General features: G+C 42.6%; 1 protein-coding gene across 5 annotated transcripts in view; it reads right to left on the minus strand.

Annotated features, from left to right (window-relative positions):
• Window positions 1–15727: 15727 nt before the first annotated feature.
• Cdk14 (cyclin dependent kinase 14) overlaps window positions 15728–20565 on the minus strand; it is a 532454-nt gene continuing 527616 nt past the window's right edge. For all 5 annotated transcript variants that reach the window (XM_034518915.2, XM_076913083.1, XM_034518917.2 and 2 more), the window contains one exon: window positions 15728–19058. The gene's annotated coding sequence lies outside the window, so the exon portion shown is untranslated. The remainder of the gene's footprint in view (window positions 19059–20565) is intronic.

Here is a 20565-nt window from a genome sequence, read left to right on the forward strand (position 1 = left end):
TGCACTAGACAGATATTAGGGGAAAGGGTTGGAGAAAGAGATAGTGACAAAATATATCCTTCCAATGAAGACATACTTCCAATAACTTACTTCTTTCATTTAGGTTCTTCCTCTTAAAAATCTTGTTCATTATAAAGTTATCAATGTTTTGTGCTCATTGATAAGTAAGTATCCCCATGATTCAATAACATCCCAATAATGTCACCATCTGGGGCCCAAACCTTCAAGAGATATAGCTTTTGGAAAGACACATTTCCAAACTATGACCTCCCAAATCCTCCCACCAATCATTAGAAAAATACCCAACAATATTTATAATCAAGTTGTGCCTGACTCGTGATTTTCATACTAAGAATCTGGCCAAGGAGATAGCTAAGAATTTCCTCTCTTCTACAGAATTGCCTAAACTAAAAACATTGTTGAGGGAAAATGATAGTGTCCTTGTCCCTTCATCTGTGGCCTGGAGGCCAAGAAGAAATCACTTGGTATTCTAGGGATCACCTCTTGGTTTGGGGTTCCTAACAGTGAACCAACTCTATCACTCTGGTCCATACTCATGTCACTCTGTAGCAGGATGTGGTAAGAAATGTAAGACTTAGTATGACACAACTTAAGAACTCAACAATTTGATGGATGGGACACAGCATTAAAGTATAAATCTGAGTTAATGACATTCCCATTTAACACTTCAAATGTCATAACATAAACCAAATTTTCCTGGCTCCTGCCCAACCTTCAGCTTCATCAGCTTGGGTCTCTAGTCCATTCCATTTTAAGACTGGCTTCATCCAATTTACATCCTCCTCTACTCAGCAGTTAGAGCTCAGTTGAAAGGCTTCCTCCTAAAGATGTTTATCCAAATCCCCTGATGTGGCTCCCTGTTAGGTCTTCTTACTATAATCCCTGTTTCTCAGTTGCAGTAATTGTAGTTTGGTAATGAACTTTGGGGTCTGTTTCACACTCTGAATTCACTAGTAAAACCCAAGTTTCAACTGGCTGAGGCTGAGTGAACTTATGCTCATGGCTGAGTCTTCCATACCCATCATAGTTCTTAGTACAGAGTTGACACTCTGTAAATATACCTTAGATTAGTGAATTTGAATAGATGTCCAAAAGGATGTAAGTTAGAAGGTGAGAAAAACATGATTCGCACACAAGAGAGTTCTTAATGATGTGACTGCATCATGATTGATTCTTTTCCCCATATATATTTTTTTGTGTATATATTTCTTACGTACAAAGTATTTCAGGGATGAATAAAATGTATGAATGGATGATGGGGTGAATCAATGCAAAACCATCCTCATTCACTCTTCTTTGTTCACATAAATCTATCTTTTACATCAACAGGAATGTTTACATTTGTTTGTATATATCACAGGTGTATAAAAGATGGGTTAAAACACACACATACACACACAGAGCAAGAGATGGAGAGAGAGAGAGAGAGAGAGAGAGAGAGAGAGAGAGAGAGAGAGAACAAACATTTAAAAACATCCAGAACAAAAGATACAGGAGCTAGGTAGATGACTTCCTTGTTCAAGTACTTGCTATGCAAGTGTGAGGATTTAGTTCCTCCAAACCCCACATGCATATTGGGTGAGAAGGATGAGAGACCTGCAATTCCAACCTCAGAAGCTGAAGATGGGTGATCCCCAGGTTAATCTGGCGTGCTGTGCTAGACATATAGGCAAGCTCTACATCTGGTTGAGAAACTGCATCAGTCAAAAGGTGGAAGAGTGATCAAGGATTCCAACATCAAGAGTCAGCCTCTACATGAATTTGTATACACACTCAAAACATGCAACACATACACACAGAGAGAGAAGAAATGGGGAAAGGAAAATGCAAGATGCAGTTGCAAGACAGATATCTCTTTGTCATGTTTTGGAAAAATGGGTCCTGAATATAGAAGAAACCAGTTGGGATTGAGATGGGGGATACAGTGGAGCTGAGACGGCTTCTAGCAGTTCCCTTGACTCCAACATGGAGCAGGATTTGAGGGTAGAAGTGAAATTTGTATCTCATGGAGATGATGGGAATACCCTATTTTCTGTGAGACACAGGTGTTTGGATTTAACAGGTTCCATCTCTAGAAAGCTTCAGTCACCCTTCTACACCTAGTGTGGTGCATGCAGGTTCTGCAGTAAATTCTTCCAGATCCTTGAAGGCTTCTGTGATAGTCTTGACGGCAGCACTTGCAAGGTTTTGTGCTCTGACTCCAGGACCACAAACTTAAAACACAGCACAACAAAATAATGACTTTGGATATGGTCAACTTCAATTCTGGCTCCAGAGCAGTGAGAAGAGATGAGTTCTGTCTATTCTGGCCTTTCGTTGTATGTAACATGAGCAACTTTCTCCAATCTCCTGTTTTCTCTCCTGTGACAGATGTGGGTAGATTTGCTCCCTGTTGTCTTAAATAACAAACAGTTATAAACATTCAGGTACCAGAGATCATGTCCTGGAGCTGTTTTGCACAAGTGAGGGTTTTAGAATCGACAGGCTGAGTGAGGTAAACTTGTTAATAGTGAGGATAGGCAGACTTGCTTTTCTTAAATCAACTCCAAAATGTTTCTAAATAGGAAAGACTAAGTTATGGGTTTATCTAACAATATCATATCATATTATATCATATCATGTTCCTATTATATGTATTTAATAAAGTTCAGTCAACCAGAGAAAAGTTATCATAGAACAGGAAAATGATACCTTAAAGAAGTTAGGACAATGCAGAAAAAGATGACATTTTGTTAAGCACACAATCATAGATTCAAAACATTCTTTGAAATTTCCTGGTCAAAGACAAGCTTTGGTCATTGGTCTTCCTCTTACTGTAGTTAGATGACATATTAGCCTGTTCAAATTGTGCCATCATGAACAAATGTTTAGAGAGAGGGGCCAGCTGTTGTGACATACTCATGTGTGATCCTGGTACCCGAGCCTAAAGAAAGTAATGAGTTTGTTAACTGTGACTTTCTTAAAAGTATAAATTGTCCATGGCTATTCCAAATCCAAGAATTTTAGTTAGCAGCAGCAGCAGCAGCAGCAGCAGCAGCAGCAGCAGCAGCAGCAATAACAACAACCTACTCTAAATATTTTCCTTCCAATAGGTGAAAAACAAAACAGCAATAACGAAACATCCAACCACCTTTGTGGGAAGGTGCCCCTATTCACCACATAACAGCAGCAAGAGAAATACCTGTTGCCATTGGTGATGCCAGCAGTGATATTGTTGATACCCAGGAAAGAAAAATGGGAAGAAACTGCGAGTCAGAACTTGACCTGAGTCAGCATGAGGCTTTGTCAGTGTAGCCCATGGTCCTGCTTCCTCTTTTCATGCTGGTTCTTTGGCTCTTTAAGAGAAGTTATCTCTATAATCTACCATGCCTGAGTGTCATCACCAGTGGGGAAGAGGAACTGGCACAGTAGCGAGCTGAAGGACTCCCCTGGAATGGGAGGATGGGTACTCAGCATCTGAAACAAGAACAACACTAACCAAAGAACTCTGAACATTGGTCCTTAGCTCACAGCTCCCTCCAAAGCTTTGTCACTTCACTCATTTCTCTTCTGCTCCAAAATACTGTATCTTTAGGTTACTCAAGGACTGCTCATGTTTCCTGTACAATCTGTTTTAATAGTACAAATTATTCACTGGATTAAAAATGTATACGAAAATCTCTGCATTTTGCTCCCCAGAGTAACTTACTCTCCACAAGGAGTCAAACAATGGGATTTGTGTTTGAATAAGTTATGAGAAATAAGTCTTAGACTTGAGGAATGAGTCACATGTAACACTTATTTTTAAACATAAATACTATCTTGGGGGAAGAGGGACAGAGAGAAAATGGTTTAAGGGCTAGAAGAACAAGTAACACAGTTTTATGAACTCTAAGATATAGTCTAAATATAGAAGCAGACAAGCCAATCATCTTTTATGGTTGAACATGTTCTTCCCTTGCATCATCCTATGTTCAAAGACACATTGTTACTTTGTATGTATGTGTGTGTATGTATGTATGTGTGTGTATGTATGTATGTATGTGTGTATGTATTCATTCATTTTTCATCCTTGTTGGGAGCCGACTTTAGCAGAAAGCGGCTAGATCAACTTTGCAGCCATCTGGAACCATATACCCTGACGAAAGATTTGGTTTTCAATAGCCTACAACAGCTAAAGCACACTCTGATATCCCACATAGTTTGTGTTGCTGTTTACTGGCCCCAGCTGCAAGGTGCACGTGGTGGCCACGCCTGCAAGACATGCGGTTCACGTGCTGTCCACGTGCTATCTACACCATACATGCTTATAAGGCACACGTGCTATCCACGCCTGCAAGGCATTGTGGTGCATGTGCTGTCCACGCTATAGACGCCTGTAAGGCTTACGTCATATCAACACCTGCAAGGCACGTGGTATCCACGCGCCTACAAGGCACGTGGCAAAAGCCTATAAATAGCTCCGAATTCCCTTCAATAAACGAGACTTGATCAGAATCTCTGTCTTGTCTCCATTCTTCGCGTCTCTTCCCCTTTATCCCCACTCTCTCTCTCGCTAGACCCTGACCCTCGGACCGGAACGGGCAGTACAGGCTGCAACAGTTTGGCGTCCAACATCGGGCTCCAGTTAGTGCAACACATCCTGATTGCAGCCTTGCCCTTCCAGTCCCCCCAGAGACACTTCCCCTTCCCCCATACATGGGCTGGTCCTAGACACACTGTTATTTGTCAGTCAGCAAATATCTCTGCATACCTAGAGTTTTATTACACAGGGAGGATTTTTTTTTTTTTTTTTTTTTTACTACCATAGTATTGGCTACAAAACTTACATTTCCCAGTATCAACACCTGATAGATTAGGGATTTCACTGCCTTGGATGGGGTGGAGCCAGGCATTTGATTGTCTATCAACAAAGATGCTATATTAGTTCTTTGTGAAATATTAAAAGCTGCCTCATTTAATTTTCAGACAAGCAGTATTTTTGATAATTACTATTGTAAGCTCCTTGCCTAGTGTACAGTAAAATCCAAGCATTGTTAGCAAGAAATGGAGTAAGTATTGTTTGTCACGAATTGCCTTTCCTTCGGGACAGTGGCTACTTGATTCTGGGAATCAGGAAGCCAGTGAAAGGCAGAGGGTAGAAGTCCTCTGTGGAACACTTTGCTGCGTGTGAGGCAAGTGGAATACCAAGCAGTTAGCACTTTAGGAATCAAGATCCATAGATGGGCAAAGGTTTTCTAGGTGCTTATGAGGGATACTATCCAATTGCAGATAATTTCAGAGACTTGAGACATAACTCCCAGAAGTACAAGAAAATCTCCGTCTGTTTTATTCTCACTAGTCTGGCAAGGTTTCTTGGTGGGTAATCATGTGTGCTGCTGTTCAATGGGCTGTGTGGTACTGTAAATTAACTAATCTGCAGAACTTCTTCAGATTTCTGTTCCTTGGGGGGGCTGGGCTACTTCCCCTCTCATCTCCCACTAAACACTGGGCTGGTTTTGGACACTTCTAATTTTTAAAACATAAATAAGTAGATCTTGGAGAGAGAGGGAAGGAATAAAAGCATTTTATGTCATGTTCAAGGCTAGTTATTAAAGACATTGGAGCTACCGTATGTGTTTTATGGGATAGAAAGGCTCCCAGTAAGACTGTCAGGAAACAGTTTCCAAGCGATTCTACTCCATACCCCAACTGTCAATTAACACTGTTAAAGAGTTTTAACAAAACGAAGAGGAGCTTCAGGCCCCGGAATTCCTCTGAGAAATCATTCAGCCATAATATCGGGGTACACTAACAGAAAAGATAACAGAAGAAGAAACCAAAAGCCTAGAATATGGAGCTGGAAGCCCCAGGATTACTGACCTCTAATCAAGGAACAGGGAATAACCTCTGTGGGCTTCAGAATGGTCACACATTACTAATTGCTACATGTGCTCTGTTTCTGAAACATCTGTTTAGGTTGCCCTATGATGAGTCTTTCAAAGTATGTTAATTGTGGAGCAAATACGAGGACCTGTACCCTACGAGCCTCAGGTATAGCACTTTTACTAAATTTGGATGGAATTCCAGACCCCAAGTCAGAGACAGATACATAACAGATAATATATTAGGGACCTTGTGTGTTATGAGGTGTGATGGGTTATTTTTATTGTTAACTTCATACAACCTAGAGTTAACACGAAAAGAGGAAACCTCAGTTGAAGAATTTCCCAGATCAGAATGGCTAGTAATCATATCTACAAGAGATTGTCTTGAACGGTGGCTTGTTGCATGTAATATTTAAAAAATCAACCAATGCCATCAACAGCTACTCTCTAGCCCTGGGGTCTCGCCGCCTCCATGGCTAACCCCATGCGGCATCCGTGGTTCACTTGCCACTGTGAACCAGCTCACATTCCCAGTCATCTAACTCCCGAGTCTGACTGCTGCCAAACTGACAGGCAATCCCAAATTTCCGAGGCTAGCCAGGGGTGCACTTTTGCAAACCCACGCTCCTCTGTGGTTGGTTACCTTTCCCTGAACCTCAGCTGAGTTGCCAGAGAAATAGAAAACACCAGAAACTCTTAGTTTAGGATCAACAGATAACACAATTGCTGGGTGCGGAATCTATCATCCTAAATTCACCAACTATTCTATGGTAGAAATCTTCAGTGGCAGTTCCTGGTGGGTTCCACCACCCAGACTAAGCCCCAGGCCTACATCATGTCTGCTTTGTTCCCACTGTCCAAAAGGAATTCCCCTCCTCCTGCCTCCCCTCTTCTCCTCTTGGACCCAGAAGGCCCGCCTCCTTCTTGCCCAGTGATTGATTTCTTGTCATCTTTATTATTTAATCAATTAGAAGAAAATTCCGCTACGGTGACTGATTTGGGAGGGCCCAGCCAATTGAGTACTGCGGCATCGCCAGGCAGGTAGGTCTGCAGTGAATAAGGAAGCTCTCTGAGTAAGAAAGCGATTGGATCAATAAGTAGCGTTCCTCTGTGGTTCTTGCTTCAAATCCTGCTAGAGTTCTTACTCTGACTTCTCTTGTTGGTAGATTGTTGCCTGGACGTATAGGCTGAAATAAACCCTTTCCTTCTCAGATTACGTTTGGTCAGTGTTTTATCAAAGCAACAGAAAAGAAAGCATGGTACAAGGTAGAGGTGCTTTGTCTATGGGATCAGTACACATGACTTGTGACCAACAGCAACCTGCACATCTTTGTGATATGACTACAATTCCTATTAAAAGATAAGGTTTAATTCTCTGTTTCTTTAAGGATAGACTGGCCATGGTAATTTCTAACAACCTGGATGCTGCATCATTAAAAAGCAATGCAACATCCCTTGGAGCCCCGAGTCTCAAAAATCTTAGGCAGCTAACCTGGAGCCATCAAGCTTGTGAGGAACCACGTTAAATTTTAGGGCACCACTCGGTTTGTTGACCTTCTAAGATCTGGTGCCGATAGCACAGCCTCAGGTGACCTCAGTTGGGCCACCATCAGATTGCAGCCTGATGTCATTAAATGTTGCAAGTCACAATCATCTAGATAAACTACTTCTGAACCCATTAAAAGTACGAGATAATAAATGTCTGCTTTAAGACACTAAACGGAGAGGGGATCTATCAAGTAGAAGTGGGTTGCCAGAAAAACAACACACCATACTTTGTTCTGCATGAATGAAGAACCCTGGAGCTCAGAGACACTCAGTGTGAGTTCTAGTCAACATCTGCAGGTCCCATCCATCTCCTCTGTTCTCACTCTCCTCTTTCCAGTTCTAGACTTTCACTGGACTCCCAGGCAGTACTGACCCTGACACTCATGCACCATTAGGCTAGGCTTCTGTGATGGGGACCTTTGCATTTGCTAATATCTCTTGAGATTCTAGTTCTCTCTGGAATTTCTCTGATGTCTACAGCAGCACATTTTGACCTCCCTAGACCATATCTTTCCATCCTCAGATCTTCTGACTGTAGGGCTCAGGGCATCCCTGCCAGCCCTGCATCCAGGCCTCATTTTCAGCTGCCTCTCAGCTGATCTCCAGATGTCAGGCTGCACATAATAGGAACATATATAGTGTGTTTCCAGAAAAACGGGGATGAGGCTTATATAAACCATATCTCAGACTTGGGGAGGACTCTTAACCTTGACTTTCAGAACTCATAAAGGGGAAAGTGAAGATCTCAGGAGAGCAATATTGCCTTGATGCCACCCACCAAGACAGGGGTGAGCTCTCTGTCTAGTGTTCAATGAAATTATTACAGACAGCATAGCTGGAGGTAGACTATCCCTTTCCTGGAGTAGGGGGTGTGATGGTAAATCTTTGGGTTCTCTGATTATTGTTTCTGGAACCCAGAAACTGTGGCTTGATTTCTACTCCCCCTCCCCCACTGTTGTTAAATTTGGTAGCATTCCTTTGTCATTTCTGAAAAACATTATTGTTCTAATAAGGCCTCCTGGAGTCTTGAAGTAACCCTCAGTGGGGCAGATAATTTCCTGAGTTAAGCCACCCGCACAAAGATGCCCATTCATAGTCTCTGTCCCAGTGTTTGAATATGAAGCTGACATCATTGTCATTAGTACCTCAGGGATTTATTTTGTGGCTGCAGTGGCAGCATTTGCATTACACTTCTGTGGTGCAGCCTAACCCCAAAGGATCAGACTGAGATGCCAGCTGCACCACATACTAGCATTGTGACCTTGCGCTTACTAATTCACTGTTCAGGCCATCATTGTAGGCTTACAGTGTGGGCATGCACCAGGCTTCCCAGTGAGACCTCCCTCCCAACAAAACTGCAGCTGCTGGTCTGTTGGAGCCTCAAAGGAAAGAGAGCATCACTTTAGTCCATATGCAACTGCTGGACAACATGGATATCATAATGAACATATGACTAAAACTCCAGCACTGACTGACAGAGGATGCACAGTAATGAGGGTTCTTAAATGATCCTTTAGAGAACACTGCACTGGTTCTCTATTTCGGTAGCGATTGAAAGGATGCAGCCTCACCTGGATACTGACACAAAGACTGAGGGAGGATTCAGTTCCTCTTCCCAGGCACAGCATTCCTCCAGAGCTCCAGTAAACTAAACGGTCCAAAGCACACGTGTAACTATGACATTCAGAGCAGACGCCTAAAGGCGGAGTAGTACTCCCATTACTTCATAGAAAACGAGAAAGAACTGGGAACTATATTTTTGGTTTGGCTTTGTGAAGATACAGGCAAAGCCCTTGCCAACAGGATCCTCTCTGTGTGTTTTCTATGCGCCTAAAGCAAAATCCTCTGTACTGCAAACATCTGGGGAGCACAGAATTATGCTAGGTACAAACTACAGAAAGGAGATGAGTAGGTCCAGGTGACTCCCTTTGGGAGCTCAGGGGCCCGAGAAACATCAGAAAAGCACGGGCCTAGAGAACAATATGCGTGTGCATGTGTTCACATGTGTGTGCAAGTGTACGCTGAAGGGTGGATCTGGAGGAGGCATGTGCAGGCTGCCCTGGGCAGATTTGTTTTAAAAACTGAGTCACAATGAATTATAACACTTTGGTAGAGAAAATGCAGAAACACTAATATTGCTTCCACAGAATCCCAGAGCTAGGACTGGATTGACAAGAAGGAAGGAGGGTGCGGCATCTCGTGCTGCTCTGTGTTTACATTTGCTCTTGGCCAAAAAGCTCTGCCCATGTTTCCTAGGAGACTCTTCTGTGTCTTTCCCAAGACAGTCTCCCCTTTCCCAGCCCGAATGCTTGCCTGGAACCTAGGGAAGGTATCAGAGTTAAGCCACTAGCACAAAGGTGCCCATTCATAGTCTCCGTCCCAGAGTTTGAACATGAAGCACACATCATTGTCATTAGCAGCTCAGGGATGTGAGTGTGTCTCAAGCAAAGGTGGGAAGAAAAACAGGGCAAAGCATTCAGCATTCCCCAGGTAGCTAAATAAGAGGCAATAATACAGAGTTAAATGGAAAGGAAACAGAGGTTGGCGGCTATATTGGAAGCAGGATGGTATTTGCACATAGCTCAAAGTGCAGCCTGAAGGAGAACTGTGGGAAAGCTGGAAGTTTATGTGCATAACATGATTTGCAGGCTGAACAGGGTTTTCAGGAGGAGAGGGAAGCAACCAGACCAACTGGGAAGTGCGTAGTTAACTCTCCTATGGGGTCTGTATAGGGTGGCGCACATACATGGCTGGTCAGTGCAATTACCAGGGGACATTGTGTAAAGGGCTCCCGTTCCAACTGTTGTACTTCAGTCCTCCAGGTTACTGTGTAGCTAGCCTTGGGTAGCAAGCATGGTCTCCGTGCACAAAGATCAGTTCTCATGGCCAGAAAATGTCTCGTATATAATCTGTATCACTGCATGTATTATTCACACACTAGCGTTCTTTGAAGTCTTCCTTTTCTTAGAAAGGAAAATGATATTCCTATTCATTTTACTTAAGTTGCACTATCTTTTCAAATGTGCCAACCAGCTGTGAGATTCTGGGTACCATTTTAGTCAAAAGGACATAGAGATTAAAAATAAACCCAAATATTATTATTTTTTGAAATGACTTGGAACATGAGAGGGGGCAGGGCATGCTTTGCTGAAAAACTCCAATCCCAAGAATTCCAAGTGCAAATCTGATCTTCTTGGTCACTGCAAAGGCATATTTCCAAGTGACAGTCTGGAATGTGTTAAGATTTTATTACCTGGGTTTGTAACTTAAGGATTTACAAACATGGACCTTCACTTTCACTCTGATGCTAGGTCTTGCTAGTGTTAGAAGTGGTCCTTATCTTACCCCTTACCAGGGCTGGCTTCTAAACCCCAGCTCCTTTAACTGTAGTCTGTGACCCCATTTGGGATCTTGTAAACGTAGGGTCCCTCAAACTTGGCAATAGTATTAGTTTTCTGAGTTTATGACCAAAAATTAACTTCAAAAACATTAAGTAAACTCAAGATATTTCTGGCAGTGCTCATCTGTACTGCAGTAAACACTCTCACGACAGCCTTAGTTCTGGATACTCATGCATTTTGTAGGGTGCATGCTGAGATGTGACCCAGTGCAAGTGAATGGTGTCTAGAGATAACTGTATATGACAAACTATAATGATTTTTCTATACCCAGAACACGTTCTGCGTTTTTTAAAAGCCACATGGTTTCATTATGGAAAAGACTCTTTTAAAAGGCTGGAAGATGGCTTAGTGGTTAAAAGCACGTACTGTTTTGTACCCAGCACCTACATGATGGTTAACATGTTTGTAACTCCATTTCCAGAGACCCTGACGCCCTCTTCCTGGGACCTGCATGCACATGGTGCCCAGACACTACAGGGAGAGCTCCCATACATTTAAAATGAAAGTTAAAAAAAAGACATTTATTGATATTTCTTTCCATCATTCTTGAAACATAAGTATAAAATGAGCACATTTAGAATGTGTTCTGTTAAGAATATTTGATTGCTAAAATTGATTGCTGTCCATGTTGATAATTTGAGTTGTTAAGTTTTGCCTTAGGACTGAGGTGGCATTGTTCTTAGCATTGGCAATAGTAAAATCAAAATACTGAGATCTGAAAATCATTGAACAGGCTCTGTGTCTTTTAGTATCAATTATTCTGCCAAAATATAACTCTTTCTGTAAAAACCAACAAAGCACATTCATCTCACTAGCATGCTAATTCCTCTTGGATTTTAATAAAAGGTAGATTTGTTTTTACACCAAAACTTATTTTAAATTTTGAATGAAAAAGTTTTGACGTTTATCTATTATGTATGTATGTGTAGCATGCACTGTGGCCCGTAACTGGAGGTCCGAGGACAACTTAAGGGACCTGATTCTCTCCTTCCACCATGTGAGTTCCAGGGATAAAATACAAGTTGTCAGGGTTTGCTGCATGTAGGCTTAGAGTTTTCAAAACCTACTTTAATGTGGATTCTCAAATACTTCAACCTCTCTTCTAGCCCACCATCCAAAGACAGGGGAGAAAAGATGCTAACCAGGACACCGAGATGTGGTAGTGGAACTACTTTGGAAGTGGTTCTTCGGGGGTGATTCCAATCTCCACTTGTCAGGATAGCAGAAGTCCAGCTCAGTAGTGTCAGAACAGCAACAGTCCAGTCACCAAACATGAATCAGCAATTCGACACGATCCAGCAGAAATAGCCAGACCTCTGCCGAATCAGCAAGAGTCAGCAGGGGTGACTAGGACCGGCAGGAAAGCCAGGAGGTCTTTGCTATGCCTCTCTCAATGAAAGATAAGTAAAGACTTGAGACCAATGAAGAGCTGCACAGCTAACCATGCAAGTGCCCCATCACTGTCCGTTGAGTCCTAGTTATACTCTCTCCAAACATCACGTGTCCTCCCATGGGTCTTGCCTCAGCAGAACGCCCCGTGAGTCCACATCACATGACACAAACGGAAACTTCAGCTGCGTGTTCCTCATCAGCCGCCTCTCCAGTCCTGAGAGAAACTCATTGACGATGTACTCTGAACAAATATTTCATTTGATTCGTGTACCTACTTTATATAGTTATGTATCCAGGGTACTGTAAAAATATTCAACATAAAAAAGGGGTGGCAAGTGAAAAAGCTTAGGAAGCCAGTTAAATCATACGTTCTACATGAAGCACAAATAGAGAGACTCACTGTCATGTCCATGAATGAGAAAATTAACAGCATCCTAAACCAAGAATCCTAAACCCTGGGCCAATTCCTGCTCACAGTATTTTATACTTGGTCTGTCATTTAAACATTACATATACATGTATATATATATATATATATATATATATATATATATATATCAGTTAAATATTGTTTATATGTTTAAATATTTAGTTTTATTTTGTCTTCATGATTATTTTGCTTGCATGTATACATGTGCACCATGTGAATACTTAGTACCCACAGAGGCCAGAAAAGAGTCATATCCCCTGGAACTGGAGTTACAGATGGTCGTGAGCATCCGTGTAGGTGCTAAGAAAGAGTCTTCTGCAAGAACAACAATTGTTCTTTACCGTGGAGCTAGCCCTCTAGCCCTGTGTTTATACTTATAAATGCCTTTTAAAAATCAAGACAGCATCTCATGCCTGTGAAGATTACATGCGATCCAGTGTGCACACTGTCTCATCCGAAATCTGGACACCTATATTGTGAATGGCCGCTTTCTTACCACATTGGCGAAGTGGATAGCTGTGGAATGGTGAACAGGCTGGAAAGTCAAAGGTTCTTATTCTCTGGTCCATGTAGACAAAGTGCCACCTGTCTCCACAGTGGACCACAGGCAGGAGGAAAGGAAGTCTACCAGTTCCCACGTTGGCTGCGCAAAACAATTACCTGTTGAGTTCCCAAAACGGATCACTGCCAGGTCCCCACCCTCAATAGTTCTGGAATGAATTGGTCTGGGGTGGAGGTGCTTTTAAAACTTCCTGGTAATTCCAACAAGAGTCTGGGCTGAAAGCCACTGGATTAGCAAATGACTGCATGAGGTTCTGAATTTCTCAAGTGTCAGGCAAGATAGTCACAGGCCTGTGTCTGCTTGAAGCTGAGTGAGCTGCAGCCTTCTTTTGAAGAATTAAGGTAGTTACTGAGGCTGGAATAACATGAGAAGTTACTGTTTCTCTCTATGGTACTATTTATAAAGCTGGCTTTTGAGCATCTTTTTGCCTGTGAGCTGATAGCTCGGACATGTCCCTGGACTTCTCAGGATCATGCGCATGTGTCAGGCAAGACCCCCTTGCACACACCTTTGCAGGAATCCCTGCTGAGTCGTTCTCAGGATACACACCAACAGGTGACAACTCTTAGTCCACCTTTGCAGAGTGCCTTCTATAATTATTGGTGGTCTCACAGGAAAGAGCGGGGAGAAGACAACTTCATCAGAATCCAGTCTCAGCTAGCTCTGTCAGCACTGTAGGCTCAGGATGGCTTTGGGGCTTCGAGGCTGCTCTGAGCTATTATTGTGGCTGGCTCCTTCTCAGCACGACTCAACGCAGACAATACAGCACACGGAGACCATGGGGGATGAACAGTAAATACGAGGCCTTGGATTTTTTTTTTTAATCTTGTCAGTTTTCCCCTGATTTGTGTCCTTTATCCTAGCCCCTCTGCTATATAAGCTTCTCAAAGCTAATGCCCATAACGCCACCACCCACTGGTAGCAGCAGGCTGCTGGGCCACTGTGAGCTCTCATTGCAATCATTTACAATGCCTGCCATTATTCAGCAACTGTACATGTTAACCCAGTGGCGTAAGGTTGCTCCAACACCTTCCCCTCTGGTTTCTCTACACTCTGGGGGCCAACAGCAATGACAACAGGGCTGTCCTTTAGACTGTAACTGCCTGGCTCGGGCAGCACATCACTTCCTGCCAGAGATGGACTAGTCCCCTGCTGAAAAAAGAGGGGGATGCTGGGTAACTATGGAACTCAGAAGGTGCTAGCCATCTCCACTACCGTATTTGAAAGTTAAAAATATTTCTCAGATGTATTTCTTTGCCTTTTGCAGATTCCAGTAATCCACCCCCCTTTTGTTTATTAAGAACTCTTGTGATTGCATCAATGGCGGTACACTAGGTATGCTAGCTGCTGAGGCTGCTGGGAGTGACTTCCAACAGAGGTCATGAAGCTCTTTGGAAGTGAAAGATGAACCTATGTTTTGCTTCTTTGAAGTACCTCCATAGAACAAGTTACCCCTTTTACTCTTATGTGACTTTACTTGCCTTCTACAATAACTTAGATCCCCAAATTTGCAAGCTATTGCTACGTTGGTTATTATGGAGGCCTCTTGTGCACAGTGCCATTTCTCAACACACAGAGGTAATGGTAGTAACTGTCTCAAAATGAATTTACCCTTAGTACAGATGCCTCTGTGCTTTACAGACAACAGCAGCAGCAGCTTGGGGGGTTGAGAAGCAGTGGGTCACATGAACTTTTGTTATGTGGAATACACATAGGTTGAGAAACAGCTTGTTTAACTATGGAAATCTAGCTTTGTGGAAGACTTAAAAACAGGAAGCCCGGTGTCTACAGAAGGAGAGCCAGCTGCCCTTGGTGTGTAGGGGGTCTGCACAGAGGAAGCCAGGATGCCTTGTCTTCTTAAAAGGAACAAAATATAGCCCTGCTAACACTTTCAAATCACCAAATACCCTCTGTACGTTGATAATTATATTTGTCGTGACCCATATTGATAACTTGTCAAATTGTGTGGATGTGTTTGGGATTGTGACAGATCCAACAAGGTGACAAAAGAGATGTATCCAAGTTATCACCATGCTAATGTGGGGGTCCCATCACTGTCCTGCCCACTCAGATGCAGGTACCCCATAGGTGGTGTTCACAGGTATACATTAGCTCAGACTAAAAGAACAGTATGGCCTCTCGTAGGATGCTTGTAGTGTCTTACACAATGCCTTACGGAATATCAGGGGAGGGTCACCTATTCACCTCTTCTGGGGAACATGTGGAGAACCTGAGCACAGGGCAGCAAGAAGCCTTGTAGCTCACAGTGTTGGCTCATGGGCCCCTGAGCTTCTACCAACTTTGGCACAGCAAAGAAGGGTTGACTTCCAAGATTTCTGGAACCCCCCCCAGGAACACACCTTGGTCCCATACATTGTGCATTTGGTCTCTTGCTTCACTCTTTCAGAAGGGCTCTGCTGAGTCTTAGGCTACCGTTTCTTTTATTTATTTATTTATTTATTTATTTATTTATTTATTTATTCTTTTATTTATGGTTTTATTGGACACACATGACTATGAGCCAAGATGATATATACAGATTCGGCTATACTTTATTCCATATCATGTTACAGAAAACAACAATGACAGCTGACAAACCATTACATCCTTCATCATACAGACAAATTACAGTTGGCAACACGTATGCGACATGTAGTATTCCATTCTCCTTGTTATGTGTCATGTTGAAGCATAAGAGTCTCTGAGGTACTAACCCCAATGAAAAGTACACATCTCAGTGCATTATATGAACCAGTGGGGGGGGGAGGCGGGGGCTGAAAAGAAACAAGAAAAAATTGAAAGTCCACTTACAGACAAAGATTTTTTTTTTTTTTAATGTGCCTCTAATATATGCTGCTGGGAAAAGGGGGCAGTGAGAACAGGAACTTGCTTACTTCATTTGAGATTGAAAACTTTTCAGTTTGGTATATGAGGAAACTGAAGGCTAACATACAGTTTCCTCTGACTACAAGCCAGCAACGGAGAAGGAAGTTATGCACAATTATGCAGCATATTTCTATGTATAGGGGCAGGCAATGATCTACCCCAGTATGTACAGCCTAAACATCCTCTTATATAACAAAAGATTACAAACCCGGCGATAGTCACAATTGAGTGTCTGTTATGGACGCATACGTAGAGTACTGATTACAGTGGCTGTCACACACATTGTGGAGAGGGTACCAAGAGGCCTTGGTTTTCCTACAATCCCAGATTCCCTTAGAAACTTTCAGTCACTTGAGAGCTAGAAACAGGTTCTCAGCCTTGCATGGTGGGCAGACAGCTGCCCCTGCCTTAAACCTCTAATTTTACATTTTTCTGTCCTATGTATGTTGTATTTCTTAATTAAAACAGTTTGCCTTAAGAAGATGAAAACTAAGTCCCATACTTCCTTTCCAAATGCTGTGTACAGTGAGGTTGCTTTCATACAATTGTTGTGCCAGGGTATTGGTGCTATTCTTAGCAGCTATCCAAACTCAAGCTATTCCTTCATAGAAAAATAATCTCACCAAACATTCCAGTGCTCTCTCAACAGTATAATGAACAGAGTCTGTACTGATTTTCATGATGCCCTTAGAGAGGCCAGGAGAGCAAAGCCAGGGAAAGGGACTGTGACTGTGTTGGGTGGAGGGGGGGGGCAGACACTTTGGATTTCCTTCCTTGATGACAAGGACAGGAAACTGAAACCCTTTAAACCTGAGAGGCGTGCCTGTCCTGAGGCAGACCCCACACCGAGCAGTGTTATGTCTTACTTCCCAGGAGAAGCTGTCTAGACAAGGGCATGGACCCCCAGTTGCCTTTATGTTCTTATTGAAACCTTTCAACATTGGCATGGAGCTCCTGACTTATACTTAGTGAAATACAAACATAATCTCTTTCCCGGCCCTCATGAATGGCGAATTCTAAGCAAATCACAGGGGAGGCTGTTCTTAATTACACATAAAGTTTTCTCCCCACTTAAAGAACTCCCAATCTAATTATACTTTAAATCAAAATACCTATAAGACTTCCCATGGAAGGAATGTACAAAAGAGGGATGGAAAATGATTCCCAGGTAGAGAAGAGTAAACATTGTCACCTTGGGTGTCTTTTGCTTTCTTTGAAACCATCCTGTAAGCAGTTCCTTGCTTAGTGTTTGTGAGATTGCAGTGAGTGACCCCTCTGAGAGACTGGGTGATGGGTTACACCTCTTACTCAGACACAATGCCTTTGAAAGTTTAGAAACCTGGATCTGCTTCCCTGGATACTGGGTTTGACTATCAGGAAGCTTGTCCCTCATTGGAGAATCAGAAAGCCCCTGTGAAACTGGATTGGGATTTGTAGTTTTCATCCTAAAATTGTGTGCCATGTTTCAGGCTTGTAGCTTCTCCTCTTTCTTAGGAGGAGTACAACATAGACCACTGTACACAGATGCATTGCGTTTCCATGGAGATTTATATCAGGAGGCGCAAAGGGCATGCTTTATATGAAGCTTCCTAACTGCCCCTTGGGCCCAGCTTTCCTGGGATTCTGCAGTGAGACTGCCTGTGGGAGTAGCCCACACTGGGCAGCTGCCCCAGATCAAGGTTCAGTGTATGCTAGAGCAGCCCTCTCTCCCAGTGGCACAAACTTGCCTTCAACTTGCAAGGTCCTTAAAACAAGGCCTTTCTTTGCCAGTCTTATTCTTAAAGCAGAATTCCTGCATTGATTGTAAGGTCTGCCTTTGAACAGTTGTTACTGAAGACTGCTTTAAAGTCTGGAATCCAGTGATGCCTTCCAAGTGGCTTGGAATGTTTCTGAACAATCTAATTCAGAGGTCCTTTGTTGTGAGTAAGCAAAATTTTAACTCTGGATAATTTTTAAATTTGATTTTAAAGCTTTAATCAACCAAGGCTGCTTTGAGGACCTACCCTGACAGACATCTTTGCACCCAAGTTTTAAGAATGATATTCTTTACTACTTTCTCCAGTTTAAAAAGACAGAGTATAACAGTTTAATAATACAGAGTTGATGGAAAAAAAGCAAGATGTTGATAAGACCCAGAACACATGTAAAAAGTTGCCTCGCTTTCTACAGGCTTAAACAAAATAATGGTCAACCTCCATTCACTTTGTCATTGATTTTGGTGCTGGTTTCTCTACCTATGACCTGCTCAGAAACAGTCACGCTATTGAAAAAGTTAAGTGGATTTTGGTCTCCTGTGTAAATGTGTGCTTATTTCCAACTAGAGAGAGAGAGAAAGAGAGAGAAAGAGAGAGAGAGAGAGAGAAACCTCACATTTCCAATGTCCTCCAAGGCAGGCAACAGGTAGGGCCCCGCTGTCTGGAACCATGCTGTCTAGTCCGTTCGAAAGCATGGGGGTTGTTTTAGCAAAAAGAATGTCCTTCCTGGTGGTTGCAGACTGTACTCTGCTCAAGGAAAACGTTGATTTCCTGCCACTGTGTGATCGTGTGGCTTTCAAGTGCAAACATGACTGAGGACGTGTGAACACCAAATGTGTTGTCTTAATGTGTTTAAGACAAGGCTGTTGAAAGCAGAAAAACCCTTCACAGAACCACTGTGCAGCAGGGGGAAATCAAACAGAACCAGACACAAAAGACTGAAAAGAATACATGCCATGTAGCAGTAAGCAAAGCTTAATCTTCACACAGTGCTTGGAAATCACAAGGTATCCAAATGCGTGCAAGGTTTTAAATAAATTGCAGAGGAAACAGGGTCTTGCCAGCTTCAATTTTCATGTCAGTGAAATCCACTGCAGGGAGCAGAAGGGACCCCTCGCACTGATGCCACTTCATTAGTGGTTTGTTTATTTATTTATTTATTTATTTATTTTTATTTCTTCTTCTTTCTTTTCTTCCCAGAATGATGACAACGTAAGCCTGGAAGGAGGAAAAGAGAGAACTGTTACATTAACAAAAAAAATAGCTTACATCCTTCATTTCCCTCTAAATTACTCGAGACAATAAAATTGATCAGACTACACTGAGTCCACTGCTGCTCTCCGAAGCTACGCCAGGCACACACATTTGAGGTGGAACAATTTCCTTTATGAAAACATTTCTTAAATACGATAAACAAATATCCAGACTATGTTTTCTTCCCTTGAAATACATGTATGTGAATGGGCTAACTTCCTCTTGGACCATTTAGAGAAAAATACAGCCAGATAAATTCCTTCCCTAAACTATTAGAGGCAATGCTGGCCCTGATTAAGCACCTGGGACACCGTATGAACCACTAGAAGGACAGATCATCATGTTTGTTCTTATGAACAGGAGTGCGAAAAATGGATCACACCACTGATTTTAAAAACCAGCCCTACACTTCCCTGGTTGCCTATTGTCAGTTATATTAGATTTATCAGCATGAAATCTGGCCAGGAGACCTGAACTGGCATGCCCTTCCCATCATTCTCCACAAGCCTCCACGGTTCCAAAGATATCAGCTTGATAATGAGAGCCCATTGTAGGCAAGGAGTTTGTTGAGAATGAAGGAATCTTCATACTGGTTTCTTTTTTTAAGCCCTTATTCATCTTTGTTGAACCTCTGGGTAGGAAAGAGAATGCCTAGTTTGGAACAGTGTGGAACTCCCACGTTCAGGTCCCAAGTTCAGTTGAAGAAGTAGATGTGTCTGTTTCACTCCATACCAGAACCCAATCATCAACTAGGATTAGGACTGTGGTCCTAGTCACTGCCCAGTCAGGCCTGTCACCATCTAGAGGAACATCTTGTCATCCAGCTGGACACAGATTTGACCCTTTCAGAGACTTTATGTACACTTACCCTGATACTGCTCCCATGAGCTGTAGCACCAAGGACATTCAGTGCCTGAACCAAGAGTGCAAACGTCCCATTCTTACCCTTATAGCACATCAGAACAAAAGCATCCCTGCCTTCTCCTCATCTTGTTGAATTTCAAAAGTCAACCTCCCCTTCAGTTTATGGAGGTGAAAGTCATATAACAAACAATCAACCATTTCAGAGTGTATAATTTGGTGGTTCTTAGTTCATTCACAATTCTGTACAGCCATCCTCCCTATGTAATTCCAAAATGTATCATCACTTTCAAAGGATTCTCAATGCCACTTACAGCAGTCATTCTCATGGTCTTGTGCCCTACTCTCTGGCTAACACCAACAATCCTTCTGTCTCTGTTTAGTTACCTGCTCTGAATAGTTCATCTAAAAGGAAATCACTCAATGTGTGACCTGTTGATCGGGGCAGCTTTCGACTAGCATAACGTTTTTGAGGTTTACCGTACGGCAGTACATGTCAGTTCTTCGTTGTCTTAGAAAATGCCAGGTAATGTCTTACTATGCCCACATGGCATGGCCCTTATCCATCTGCCAGTTAACATGGACTTGAGTATAGGCCTGTGGTGGATGT

The sequence above is a fragment of the Arvicanthis niloticus genome, chromosome 15 (assembly GCF_011762505.2).
Source record: "Arvicanthis niloticus isolate mArvNil1 chromosome 15, mArvNil1.pat.X, whole genome shotgun sequence".
NCBI lineage: Eukaryota > Metazoa > Chordata > Mammalia > Rodentia > Muridae > Arvicanthis > Arvicanthis niloticus.